Genomic DNA, 14,359 nt, shown 5'->3' with positions numbered 1-14,359 from the left:
TACATGTGCATATCTAGAGTATTTATGTGTATATAGTGTCTCTGTATGTATCTTTGAGGAAAAATAGTACTTATGTAATGTTATTCACCCATATAATGAACAAATAGATGATGGCAAATTGGTTACTTTATAACCTCACTAGAGGCCCAGTGCACGAATTCATGCACCAGTGGGATCCCTCAGCTTGGCCTGTGGGATCAGGCCAAAACTGGCTCTCTGACATCCCCTGAAGGGTCCCAAATTGTGAGAGGGTGCAGGCCAGGCCGAGGGACCCAATGGTGCATGATCAGGGCTAGGGAGGGATATGGGAGGTTGGCCAGCCAGGGAGGGACCGTGGGAGGGCTCCAGAGCAAATCCAGTCCATCTAGCTCAGTCCCGATCAACTGGACCCCAGCAGCAAGCTAACCTACCAGTTGGAGAATCTGCCCCCTGGTGGTCAGTGCTCATCATAGCGAGCGGTTGACCTGCCTTAGCATATCATTAGCATATTACGCTTTGATTGGCTGAATGGCTGATTGGATGACTAGACACTTAGCATATTAGGCTTTTATTATATAGGACTAGAGGCCCGGTGCATGAAACTCGTGCACGGAGGGGGGTTGTCCCTCAGCCCAGCCGGTACCCTCTCCAATATGGGACCCCTCAAGGGATGTCTGACTGCCCGTTTAGTCCCTCTCACAATCCAGGACTGCTGGCTCCCAACTGCTTGCCTGCCTGCCTTCCTGATTGCCCCTAACCACTTCTGCCTGCCAGCCTGATCACCCCCTAACCACTCTGCTGCCAGCCTGTTTGCCCCCAACTTCCCTCCTCTGCCGGCCTGGTCACCCCTAACTGCCCTCTCCTGCAGGGTTGATCACCTCCAACTGCCCTCCCTTGCAGGCCTGGTCTTTCTCAACTGCCCTCCCTTGCAGGCCGGGTGCCTCCCAACTGCCCTCTCCTGCTGGCCATCTTGTGTCCACATGGGGGCAGGATCTTTGACGACATGGGGGCAGCTATATTGTGTGTTGCAGTGATGATCAATCTGTATATTACTCTTTTATTAGATAGGATAGAGGCCTGGTACAGGGGTGGGGGCCAGCTGGTTTGCCTTGAAGGGTGTCCCAGATCAGGTGGGGGTTCCCTTGGGGCGTGGGGTGGCCTGAGCAAGGGGCCTGTGGTGGTTTGCAGGCCGGCCACGCCCCCTGGCAACCCAAGCGGAGGCCCTGGTATCTGGAATTTATTTTCCTTCTACAATTGAAACTTTGTAGCCTGGAGCGGAGCCAAGCCTGGGGCTCCCTCCGAGGCTGGCAGCCATTTGTGTTGGGGTTATAATTGAAACTTTGTTGCCTTAAGCGGGTGGGCCCGGCCAGGGTGTGCAGAAAGCTTTGCTTCCCCTGTTGCCGGCGGCAACCCTGGCCTGCTCTCTCAAGCTCCATTCTGCCGCCATTTGTTTGAATTTGTTTACCTTCTATAATTGAAACTTTGTAGCTTGAGTGGAGGCTTAGGCCTGGCAAGGGCAGGCGGAAAGCTTGGCTTCCTCTGTTACCTAGGAAACCTTGCTCTCTGTGGCTGTAGCCATCTTGGTTTGGGTTAATTTGCATGCTCGCTCTGATTGGATGATGGGCGTGGCTTTTGGACGTGGCTTGTGGGTGTGTCGGAGGTATGGTCAATTTGCATATTTGTCTATTATTAGGTAGGATTAGGTACTGAGTAGCTTAGGTATATAAATATGAATAAGAATCACAATAATTTTTACTTACCAATAATTGCACTTGTTTCTGAGTATGTGGGAGTTGCTTCTGGAATATGAGATCCTTTTTCTATTCAATACAATGCATAGGTTAGTTAAATTTCAGGACATATATTGATTTTAAATATACAGTTCATGTGGGCATCTATATGGAAATTAAGAAGTTGGTACTAAAATCCATCAATGGGGTTTGTTTTATCCTGAATATATAATTTTATTTTGTGAGAGCTGTGATTTGCCAAGGTCATATATGTGATTATCTCTGAAGTTCATATTTTTTCTTGGGACAATAAGCCGTAGTAAACTCAGAAATCAAGAGCTTATTCATTTTGGACATCTACAACTACAAACACATGTTGCATCCCTAACAGAACTATTTTTATCAACTATAAATTTTTATTGGCCATTGTCCAAACAGGCCCAAGATAGACTGTATTAAACCAGTCTACTATATAATACTGATAATCCAATAATCTATATAGAAAGAAAAATTAATTTTCCTGATCAAAGGGAAACATCAGTATACCTTGAAATTTGTTTTCCATGACTGTTTATTTCTAATGCACTGGACCTTTTATGTTACCAAGTAAATTTATAAGAAATCTTGGAGCAACATCTAAATGCAAGCATAATAAAACAACAACAACAATAACAAAAGTAAAGATTTTTATATAAATTTAAAAACATTTTTCACAATGCCATTTATTGTGTATCTTGAAGCCATGTCTCTTCACAACAGGCTGTCTTTACTAGGAGTGAGTGGAAATAGATTTAACTCTTTATTCAAAACTAAATTTTAAAATAATATATCTAAAATGATATAGAAGTTGTACTATATTTTATTCAGGTTGACTTAAAATGATTTACTCTCTCTTATCCATGAAATTGTTTCAAATAATCACTTGGTCATCTAAACTTTAGTACTCAGAGAGAAGAGCACTTAGAAACTCAATTCAATATGAGAAACACATAATATGATATTATTGATTTACTAGTATTATTACTTATACTTTATATAGATAAAACTGAAGTCATAAATTAAACTACCTGGAGTACTGGGAGGTCCCGTGGTACTGTTGTCAGATGAGCTTGTCACACCTATTTAACACAAAATGGTTAGGTTGTTTATGTGTATCTTTTAGTTGGTAAAAAATGAAAAAAAGGTTTTAAAATCTGATGGAAAGACTATGGATCCAATTTCAGCAATGCTAATGCTAACACACTTAAAACCACGTGAAGCTGCATAAGTAATATATATATATATATATATGGAGATAGAGAGAGAGAGAGAGAGAGAGAGAGAGAGAGAGAGAGAGAATTATACACTGAACAGCCTGCTGGAGTAACAAAATGAAATGCCTTGCCACTAAATGGGCTGACACAAAATTACTCTATTCCAGATCAATGTCCTTAAAACTTATTCAGGAAAAGAGGTCAGGATTGCAGAGAAAGGGTTCCAGGTTTCCTATCCCACTTTCAGTCAAACTTACTCCCACTTTAAATTACTTTACATTTGGGAAATCTAGCTGACATTTCAAAATGTCAATTGAACAAAGGATTCTGCATTCCTAAAAGCTGGAAGTATGAAAACCACTCATCTAGATGAACAGAGATATCCGTCTCAAGATGTGAAATGTCAAGGGAACCACAATCTGCCATTTCAAAGCCACTAGGTTTACAGCCATTAAATACACTACCAGAAAGAACACTAATCAATAAAAGTCTGTCTGAGAAAAATGAAAGCAGTTGAAAGCTGACTTTCAATGAGCAGAAAAATCTCAAATTAGTAATTACTCCACAATAGAAAGATAAGAGGCAATTACTTCTTAATACATTTCTCAGGAACAAAACCTAAATGTGTATACCTGAGCTAATGGCAGCAGATCTGAGGGTCAGAAATTCTGCGTTCCTTAAACCATTTGTACCAACTGTGCCTAAAGGAAGTCAGTGGCAATAAATAATGGGTGATTTAAAATTTTTCAGTTCTATTGAAGTGTTGACCTCTAAATTGATGTCTAAAACTTAAGAACAACCCCAAATAATTTTTGTTTCTATATGACCAAGACTTTTTTAAACAGATTGATTGGTGACCAATTCTGACTGAGGTCAACCATTACTACACTACCCTGTATCTATTTCTAATTAGACTTTCACTACATTTCCTGAGGCACAAATACTAAATCCAGCCCAACATGTTGTACTGATGCTATCTGCTAATTTTAAAAAAGATTGTCACCGGGAAATATTTAAATACATCTTATGACTCTTTACTTTTTATGCACAAAACATGAAGAGTAATCCCTAGAACCTGATTTTCCAGTGTTCCCTATTTCATTTTAACCAAAGCCTTTTTGTTCAAGACCACTAATGGCAACTCCACATGACAGAATTACTAAGACCAAATAAACCCTTCTCTTATCACCAAGTTTAAAATTAAAGGAAAATGAAACTGTTATCAGGATCAATCAGCAAAGGATAGAAATTATTTGTTTGTTTGTTTTTTTCTTAATAGAGCCTGGATCAGAATTTCTGAGCCACTGACATGGGAGCCAAAGCCCATGGATTTATGCACAAACTTTTTGCTGTTCTTCCCGTTTCCACCAACCTCCACATCTTCTAAGATAAATAGCTCTGACACAAAAAATATCTAGATTTACTGTACTTTATTGATCTATATTTCTTTCACTTGCTTCAATTTTTTTAATATAAATTTCTATTTATCCACACTTTTATAAATCTACTTTTTCCTGGCATTTATTTTTCAAGAAAACTAGTTCGAATATGAGTAATAGAACTTGTAAAGTTCTAGTTTAATATAACTTATAAAGGATTGCAAACGTCATAGAAACATAAGACCAAAAGGTTTCTGTTCTTATGTCAAAACCTGTGAAAGGAGAAATTTTTTAGCAAGAGAAGAGAGAGAGAGAGAGAGAGAGAGAGAGAGAGAGAGAGAGAGAGAGAGAGAGAGAGAAATATCAGTTGGCTGCCTTTTGCACACCCCTACTGGGGGTCAAGCCCAAAATCCCAGGCATGTGCCCTGACTTAAGATGGGGGGCAGGAAGAACCAATGACCTCTTGAAGCATGGGATGATGCTCAACTAACTGAGCCACACTGGCCGAGCAGGAACAAGAGATTTTAAGTGGCTTTCCCCAAGTCCACAGAAGGTTACTGAGAAATCCTGAGGATAGAAACTGGATATCTTCCTTCTAGGTCCAAGCCCCTTTATTAAAGCATTCTATCTATCTTCGTCTTTATTAAAATGTTTAAACTCCTGTTGAAGATAACACAGATCCTTTAAGAATCAAACATAGTTTAAAAATCTTCCCCATGTGTTCCTCTAACAAAAAGTCTGTATTTGTCAAAAACACGACCAATCCCCGCTTTGCTCATTGATGATTTTTCTACCAAAAGAAGAAACTAAGAAACAACTTTAGAATACTGGCAGCGCAATTAGAGCCAGCTCCATTTTTTGCATTCTCATCAAATCCACTTGGGCCAGATGGATCCTTACCAGCTTCAGTTTGATTTGAGTCAGTGTCACTAGCAGTCGTACCACCAGAGCCACTGTTGTCAGAACCACTTGCCGTACTTGTTTCCTCTGCAAAAATACAATCATTATCAGAGAAAAGTTGCATTCATTGGCTAGTCAAGAAATTGTACTATACATATTGCTTAAACTACGCCTACATTTTACATGTAATGTATATTCCCCCTTCCTCTCCATGTATCTTTCCACAGATACTTCCACACTGTGTAATCAGGGGTGTGCATGGCAACCAGTTTGCCAGGAGATTTGATAGAATTCCATATGAGTTTCATTGAGTTCTGCATAACATGAGCAAACAAACTAACCGTCTCACTATCGTAAACAAGTGTGAATGATTATTAGTCATACCAAGTCTGTCAATTCCAAAACAGATGAATGGACGACAGGAAATGGTGTCCTTCCTGAAAATATCTCGACTGCACCCCTACACCCAAGGCTGTTTCTCCCTTTTCAGATATCACGAAATGAACTCAAATATTAAATTTTATTATGGAATATTGAAGTTATTTTCCTCACTGAATCTCCTTTCCCATTTATGTAGAGCTATGAAATATAGATGTTCCAGGGACAAGGCAGGTAAAGTAAAAGCCTGAATTGGCCAATAAGGAGTAGTTTATTGAACCAGAGAGAGCATGCCTCACCTAGAGAAATTTAATCCTCCCCCCCCCCAAAAAAAAAAATTGCAAGGCTACAAACTGTTTAGAAACCCTGCTTTATGCTATCACTCAGCAAATTGACTATGAAAGTTAAAGAGAAAATACTGATACAGAAAATGAATTGTGGTTGCAGACAGAAACATAAGTAGAGAGATTAAATTTGGGTCCGGAAAGCATTTTAAATTAGTGACTTATACATTATAAAACGACTGATCATCATAATAATGGTACTAAGTAGAAATATAACAGAAGAAAATAAAAAGTATCAGGGGAAAGTTTGGTTTAATGTAAACATCTTTGCTAAAATTCTCTAAAGACGGAATTCATCACTGGTATTAGTGACTTCAGATTATTCCTACTCCACTGTTGCTATTAAGGCCATGAACCTCAAGTAAAACAAAGATGATCAGGTTCTCCCAAGTGAAAAATAAGCCCCTGTTTCCTAGGTAAGCATTTGTCTCTAGCAGTACCTGCTGGGGTGTCCTCTAGCTCTAAACTCTCCGTGTCTCGCCGCTCACGCCGCCTGTCCTCAGCCTTTCCTGGAGAACCATTTTCTGAGTCATCAAAGGGTGACCCTCCAACCAGCAAATCACCTAGTGTGAGAACAGGAGATTTCATTTGAAAACAGCATTGCTTGCACAATAAGGTGACTTGATTGCGACACTATGAAAAGGCATATTTTATTTGTATCAGCCTAGTTTTTCTGGTAGCACTTGAAACAACATATGCTACTGATCAACTTAATCACCATAGTCCCATCTTTTGTCTTAGTTTTAAGACTTCAAGAAAAATGAATACAATGGTGATGGAAGGAGACTTGATTTGGGTTGGTGAACACACAATATAATATACAGATGATGTATTCTAGAATTGTACCCCTGAAACCTATATAATTTTGTTAACCAATGTCACCCCAAATAAATTCAATTTAAAAAGAAGATGAATAGAGCTGGGAAGATGCATCAGATGTGTCCTAGAAATTCTTCTCGTGGACAGGGCAGGGACTTCCTTCTCTGTTTCCTCCTCCATTGCTAAGCTCCAAGTTTCAGTGTCCAACTTTCCCCCATCAAAATATTAGTGTGGACAGTTGAATCCACACTAACCTTGGCTTAGTAATAACTGATAATTTTAAGATAACATACCTGTTTCTCTTTTCCTTATATCTGCAAAGAAAAAAAAAAGATTAAAACGCCTACTCATAATTTAATGATAGCATTCACCTCTTCAAGTCTTAGCTGAAAAGTCATCTCAATGAGGCATACTCTGAGGATTTAAAATTGCAACCCCATCCCATTTTAACACTCCCAACTACTCTTACTCAGTCCAGGATTTTATCATCTTGTCATATACCATGTTACTACTTATAATGTTTATTGTTTATTGACTGTTCATTCTACATTTTAAGCTCCATAAACTCAAGGTTGTTGTTGTGTTTTTCCTTGTGTGTGCTGTTGTTTTGTTTTGGTTTGGGTTTTAGGTGTGTGTTTTTTTGTTTGCTTGTTTTTGCCTGTTTTATTCTCTGAGACATCTCAAGTGTCTAGAACAGTGCCTGAAACACTAAAGACACTCAACTAATATTTACTTAGCAAATGCATTCATCAACAAAACACTCTTGTTAAGGTAATATACACTATATTACATGAGGTATTTTATGCTTTCTGTCATACCACTTATATATTTTTTGAAATCTCGCAAATAAAATTAAAATACTTTAGAAGTGATAATGCCTTAATGAACACACTATTCCAATAAAGTTGTGGCAAACATGCATTTTGGTCACTGACAAGATAAGAAAATGAAATTCATGATTTATACATAAAATTTGAAGACTATGTAAAAATAATTACAAATAAAAATAAGTTATAATTCTCCCTAATGAAAATAAAGGAAAATAGACTGCCCTCCTCCTTTTTAGATCCTTTACTTTAGAAAACTTGTGCATTATTTATTTATATCTTTGATCTAAAAATGCCTTATAAGAAAAATATAAAAGTAATCTTGGGCTATTTTGATTGTTGTATACATTAGACTGGAATGATAGTAAATTTATATTGATATTAGCAAAAATATTATTGTTAGATTTAAGAAAAATTCCATGAAAGCAGTCTCAATTTGCTGTGGCTTTTTATTTTGCTAGCTAGGGAAACAAAATAATGATTAATATTCCGTGATGTTCAACTGCCCAAAAAATCAGTAGTAAAACTGTTAGGACTAGATTGAGTTTAATTAAAACAGGTCACTAAGGAATTAATCCCAGAGTGAAAAATAAGAGGATGTTTGTTCAATAAAAATATAGGAAAGTAAAACCTTAAATCCACATCCACATTTCTCATCTAGGCACGTGATTTTAGAAAAGCTAATAATCAAAGCCATTTTCCATTTCAAATATCACCACCTTATAAACAACTGGTTAAATACTAAAATGTCTGACCCCAAATACACAAAAATACACTAGAATATGTTTGTTTGTAACAATAAGGAAGATTTCATGCAATGTTTTAGCAATTTTCCCAGTAAGATATGCCTTCTTTTCAGGGAAAAGCACTGCCATTGTGTTGTTGCTTGGTATAAAGAGTATAAGAAAAGAAAACCAAATAATTTACCTGAACTGCTTTCAGCTACTTCATCATCTAAAGAAAAAAAAAAAGAATTGCTGTCATTACTAGCATATTTGACAGATTTGCCAATAGAAAGTGAATCTTGATTACAGTCATTTCTTGTCCTTGGGAGGTGTTCCCACAGAGATAGGCTCATTGAGTTCAATACTCAGACATGAATATGGAAATTATCCTTTAACCATGGTATGTTTATACCTCTTCTGAACAACCTTATAAAAAGAATACGTGTGCCAGTCCCCCAACCAGTTTTGAGGACAGCCTAGATGCATGAATTAGAACGCAGCAAAACACAATAATTCTTGGGTGATTGCAAAGGTGCTTCGCAGCATTAATTATCATTCAATTGGTGAAACACAGATGTTTTAGTGAACAGATTTCTTTCGTGTGGCAAAAATACTGTGTAAACTAAATTTACTTAATTTGAATCAAATGACCTCAATTTCTATTTTATAACTGGATCCCATAAAATTAATGTACACATAATTTACAAATGATTTAAGGGTTATTATGGTAAACCAAAGTGAATTTTCTTCATATTTAAATAAATAGCATCTAAGTTTGCAAACTTATCAAGCTCTAGTAAGTATAACTGAGTCAATGACTCACAATAAGAGTATATACAACAAATGGCATAATTTACATATAAAGATATTTTTATAAAACAACATCAAAATCATTGTTATCCAAAATCATTTTCTTAATAATTATGTGAAATTAAATACAACAGAATGGCAACAGCATTTTTGCATAAAGTTGCATATTGATTATATATTCAAGAAACTTCAAAAAACATTTTGGGTAACATTTTTATTTGGGGACTTAATGGATTGCAGGTTGTTGGTTATTTTTTCAATGCTTCTCCATACTCTATAATTTTTACAAATTTCCTAAACCCAAACTGATCACATGATTCAAGTACAAGTCAAAGCATATGGTTGTATACTAAGATAAACTTCTAAAAATTGGAACTGTCCCAGAAAATCAAGGATTTGTGGTCAGCAAACCTATCTCAGACCTGTAGGTGTAAATTAAGATGAACAGCAAACACAGCCAGTTAAAAGATAAAGGGTTTCCTATGTGTGCTGATAAATTGTTAACAAAACCAAATTGTGTGTACTTACACAAATACATGCACACATATTTAGCTGAAGGCTAAGACGAAATGGTTTATAGATATGGTTTGAAGAAAATATAAATGTTCCTAAAAAATGTATAATAACATATCCTCCATATAAGTTAAATACCTGGAAGAGTCTCTCTAAAATATAAGTTGCAGTCAAAAGTCATCCCCAAATCCTCTTGCAACAAATAGAGTTATCATAAAACCCATGCATGAATTTTATCCATCCAGAAAAATCCCACAGTGTCTCAGAGTGCACCCTATTACTATAAATACTAAGCTAATGAGCTTGGATTGATGGTGTTCTCACCCCGGTTGATGAAAGAAGTAAATAAGATTTGGAACTATGTATAAAAAAAGCAGATATAATGATCCTATCAGGATATAGAGCTGAATGTTCAACAGAAGTAGGAGAGACAAAAAGGCAAATCAAAGCAGACGCAGTAACTCAGAAATCATCTCTGGAGTAGGGACCAACTGTTTTGTACACATCAGTAGATCCCAAGGGCAGCATTGCTTAATATGTATTGAGATAACTGGTATGCATTTTGATGTCCTCAAAGAAAGGTGAAACTATGTTTAGCCCCAGCCGGTTTGGCTCAGTGAGTAGAGTCTCAGCCTGTGGACTGAAGAGTCTTGGGTTCTATTTCAGTCAAGGGCACATGCCCAGGTTGCAAGCTCAATCCTCAGAAGGGGGCGTGCAGGAGGCAGCCGATCAATGATTCGCTCTCATCATTGATGTTTCCCTCTCTCCCTCTCCCTTCCTCTCTGAAAGCAGTAAAAATATTAAAAAATAAAGTTTAAACTATGTTTAGAATCCCCCTATCTTCTTGGGTAAGACAAAATATCTGTGGTTCATTTCAGAAAGTATATCTTGTAAAGGATTTGGTTACTTTCAGAAAGAAAAAAATCTTTTAGGCATAAAAAAATCATATTTATGGTTCTTAATTATTTTATCAATTGAAAACAAATATACTGAGTGCCTGTCCCGTTTTAGCTGATGTTCTCAGCATTGTGAATACAGACTGACCAACATTGATCAAAATTCTATCTTGGAGGAGTTTACAATTCTGTGGGATATATGAGAAAGGAGCCCTGGCAGTTCACTCACAAAACCAAGTGTGTATGAAACATCAATTTTCTGTATTCCATGTTGCTGGGAATATAAATTGGTGCAGCTATTATGGAAAACAGTTTGGAGGTTGGTCAATAAATGAAAAATAGAACTACCATGTGATCCAGCAATTCCACTTCTGGGTATTTATCCAAAGAAAATGAAATCACTGTCTCAAAGAGATAGCAGCATCCGCATATTCTTTGCACATTTTTTCACAATAGACAAGACCTGCAAACTGAGTATTCATTGACAGATGATGGCTAAAGACATGGGATAGTATTCAGCCATAAAAAAAAGGAAATCCTGCCTTTTGTGACAACATGGATGGACCTTGAGGTTATTATGTTAAATGAAATAAGTCATACAGAGAAAGACAAATATTGTATCAACTCCCTTATATGAAACCTGAAAACCTCTAGCTCATGGAAACTAAAAATAGAATGGTGGTTGCCAAGAGTTTTGGGGCAGGCAATGTAGGGAGATACTGACCAAAAGTACAAACTTTCAGTTATCAGATGAATAAGTCTGGGGATCTAATGTACAGCATTGTGACTATTGGTAACAATATTGTATTATATACTAAAAAGTCACCAAGCGTGTAGATCTTAAATGTTCTCACTACAAAAAAATAGTTATTATGTGAGGTGGTGGAGGTGTGACCTAACCTTAGTCTAATAATCATTTCTCAATGTATATGCATATCAAATCATCCAATTACACTGTATACCTTAAGCTTACACAATATGTCAATTATATCTCGATATGGCTGAAAAAATACTTCTGTGTTTCAAAAGCAGGCTCAGAATACACATTGATATCTCTAAGATCAATTTCTGAAAGGTACTGACCTGACTTCAGGCTAAAAAATAGGGCTCCACCATCTGTAAAAAATAAAAAAGTAAAAACACCATTTTAAAATTATAGCATATTTTTAAGACAATGAAATTAATCTTCTTGTTTTCATTAATTTTATAAATGCAATATATGCTAGCAACTTTTTATATCTAATAATTTTTATATTTCAATATTAATTTATTATTTTGGAGTTTTTTATTTATTAAATAACTTCTATATAGATCTAAGTAATACATTTACCTGTCAACATACTTAAAGTTTTCAATGTCAACTCATTCTTGGAAATATATGGTCAAACAAATTAAAACCACAAATTAATTAGTACTTTATATCCTTGTAACACTATTAAAATCTTTTATAGCTTTCAATCTGATCTAAATTTCTTCTGATTTTATTTCCCCTAAACATTTTCTGGTTAATGTGTTTACAAGTAGTGAATTAGATTTAAAAAAAAAGAAAGAAAATCAACTATATAGATTTTACTCTACTGAGAGGATAGAATATCCTGGGGGTGGGGGGTGGGGGGGAATAAGAATTAAATATATATATATTTCATGCCAAGTCTACATCTCCTGTCACTAGAGTTTTTCCACTTAGCTAGGGAAGTGTTGTTTTTTTTTCTTTCCTTCTATATACTTGTTGTTGGTTAAACAATACAATTTTTTTCTGGTTGATTATATGGATACCTCTTAAATATCTGCCTTCTTTACCTTCCAGCTCTCAAGTCTTACCATCCTGTGATCTACTGAAAATCAAGGGAATCTGGTTTGGAACATAGACCTCATTGACAAAGAGGAATAAAAAGACACTAGAAGATTCTTCAAAAGGCAGTTTTTCAGGTTTTTCTATTTCCTACCATAAACTTATAAATAAATACATAAAAACTCTGAATTTTGTCACTAAATCACTAATCTTTGAAATTTCTATTGAAATCATTTCTCAGAAATATTATGCATATCTAGGAATTTATTTTAGAAACATATTCCAGTTCTGTGGTGAATTTAATAGACTTAAACAAATACTTTTAAACACATTTTTTAGGTATATCATTTAATAAATTATTTGAAAACAATGTGTTTGTACTCTGTTACTTAAGAAATAAGAAATGCATTCATGCAAAATAAAGGCAAAAAAATGTTTATATGTATGCAAAGGAGAAACAAAAAAAGATAACAAAGTGCTAACAAGATTATGAATATCACTATTACTTAAAGCAACTATTTTCTAAAGGTGCATCAGGTGATTTCCCAGGTGGTATAGTTTAAGGATAGAATTATTTTCTCTTAATCTTAACAAATAATTGCAGTCCTCTCTATCTTGGCTTCTCATAAAAAATAAATTATACCCTACTCCTAAATTTAGAAAATACATTTTAAGTGTAGATATAGAACGAGTCTTCTCCCTTTTGCAGACCTTCCTTCTTTGTTTGGATGTTAATGTTTTTCTGCCCTTTTCAGAAACAGAACTAATTGGCAAGAAATGCATTTGTTTCTAACCATTTTTTTCATTTTTCTCAATTTTTAATTAACAAAATTAATCAATGATGTCCTACCTTTCAATTAATTTCAGAAATCAATTAATTGATTATCTAAAATATCCAGGGAAGATCTTAGTTTAAGAAATTTTCTCTACAAAATGTTCTTTTGGTGATGAACCAGTCTTTTAATTCATGATATTTTCAGATTTGTGAAAACAGCAATTACTAACAGTGCAGGTCTTTAATCTTAATTTGTCTATAACTTCAAGATAGTCATTAAAGTATAAACTGTGATGAAAATTAGTAACAAACACTACATACATCTTGAGTAACCTATTCACGGATATTTCTAAGCAGAGATACTCTGAAGACAGACTTGTTAAAGATGAAATAATACCCGATAGGTTGAAAATCCAGGTGTGTGTTTTTTAATTTAATATATTACTCTAAGATGTTGAAAAAATTTTCCAAGGAAAAAAATGTTTGAAGTAGAAAACACCCAACATTGAAGCAAATGTATACCTGGATCTATCACATTTGAAAGGATCTTTCAGTTAGTCCCTTACCTTTGCAGAAGACACAAAGTGTCACAACCAAGTACAAAAAGGTCAACTTCATGGTAGTAATTTGGGACCTAGAAATAGAGACAGGTCATCCTGGAGAAACAGATCCACAGCGGACCCTCAGGCTAGAGCTTTTATACCCACTCATGCCACCGTCTCTCGTCACGGGTGAGGCGTGGTAAACTTAGTGATGACAGAACAAAGGTAAATATCACGGCATGCCAAAGACGAAGTCCATTTCAAGTCAGGTTTGTGTCTTATTTATGTGACATCTTCTGTCTCAGGCCCAGTCCAGTTCAGGCCAAACCCAGCCCTGTGCAAACAGCGAAGGCAGGAATCAAAAGCCTCGGGATTAAATACCAAACAGGCTGATGATATGCATTTATCTGTACCTATTCAACGTTGCACAAGCCTTAATACCTCAAGAAACTCAAATATTGTAATTAAATATTTCAATTGCCTCTGCTTTCACACACAAAAAAAGATATTTTAAACATTAGGCTACCTTTAAACAAAGAAATCTTTATTTATTGACATGTCAATAGGTATTTTGAGAAATGTATAACCCTCACAGAGATATAGGTATAGATACTGACATACTAAGGTATATAAATGCACCATGGTTATAGAAATAGCATTATTATTCACAGGATACATAATGCTCCAACAAGATACA

This window comes from Cnephaeus nilssonii, assembly GCF_951640355.1.
Source record: "Cnephaeus nilssonii genome assembly, chromosome: 6".
Lineage (NCBI taxonomy): Eukaryota > Metazoa > Chordata > Mammalia > Chiroptera > Vespertilionidae > Cnephaeus > Cnephaeus nilssonii.
This window is presented reverse-complemented; position numbering follows the sequence as displayed.